Consider the following 973-nt stretch of genomic DNA (forward strand, 5'->3'; position numbering starts at 1 on the left):
AGTGAAAACAGAGCGGCACCGCGCGCGTGCGTGTCTGTTGCGACGCGTGATTCAAAAAACTCGTGTGTTCCCGTGAGCAACGAGGAGTTACCGGAGCGGAGACTCGTTTACCGGGATCAAGAGAACCGGACCGGGCGCCGAACCCAGTCCTGCTGATCATTAATGCGCTGAAGAAATCTTCATCATCATCAACAGATAATCACAGTTCTGCTTTATTAAGGTACAGGATCACAGTTACAAGAAGTTATTTTCTGTGCATGTGCGAAACTTCCGGTTCATGATCCGCTGTCAGGAAATTACTTGAAGAACAGTGTGTTTTTAATTAGATTACATTACAATATTTGAAAAAATACCACTTGATAGATTGGCGCAGGAATGACGTCACTCTGTAGTCCATCCGGCAGTTCGCATCACGCTTGATTTCCCCGTAGACTTTTAGATTATCGCTAAAATCCACCTCTGTGATTAACAAAAGTTTATGACATTTGCACATGTTGTCCATCAAGATAATTATCACAGATGAACACAACTTTTATGAATTTTGAAGCCCAAATAGAGTCGGCAGAAGTAAAAATCTAAAGGTAGGCTATAAACGTACTACACCACGGTCGCATAAATTCAACGTCACCATCACTGAGTTTCGGACAACTCATTTTTTATCTGAACACATTTTTCCCAGAACGTTTGAGTTCTAATAGTGAGCACGATTATTAACGAGGCTGTAAAAGCGGACTGAGTTCGGCTGATGACGTTTAATCTCCTCGACAGCCTCTTGTTAGCCTTTTTCAAGACACGTAACGGCTTCATCACGAGCAGAGGCGGACAGAGTACAGAGCTTTGTTACTTGAGTAAAAGTACAGATACCCCTTGCTAAATTTTACTCAAGTACAAGTAAAAGTACTACAGTCAGATAAAAGTACTAAAGTACTTGTTTTTAAAAGTACTTGAGTATCAAGAGTACAAGAGTAGATTT

The sequence above is a fragment of the Rhinichthys klamathensis genome, unplaced genomic scaffold (genome assembly GCF_029890125.1).
Source record: "Rhinichthys klamathensis goyatoka isolate OS25496 unplaced genomic scaffold, OSU_Roscu_1.1 h1tg000545l_1, whole genome shotgun sequence".
Classification (NCBI taxonomy): Eukaryota; Metazoa; Chordata; class Actinopteri; order Cypriniformes; family Leuciscidae; genus Rhinichthys; species Rhinichthys klamathensis.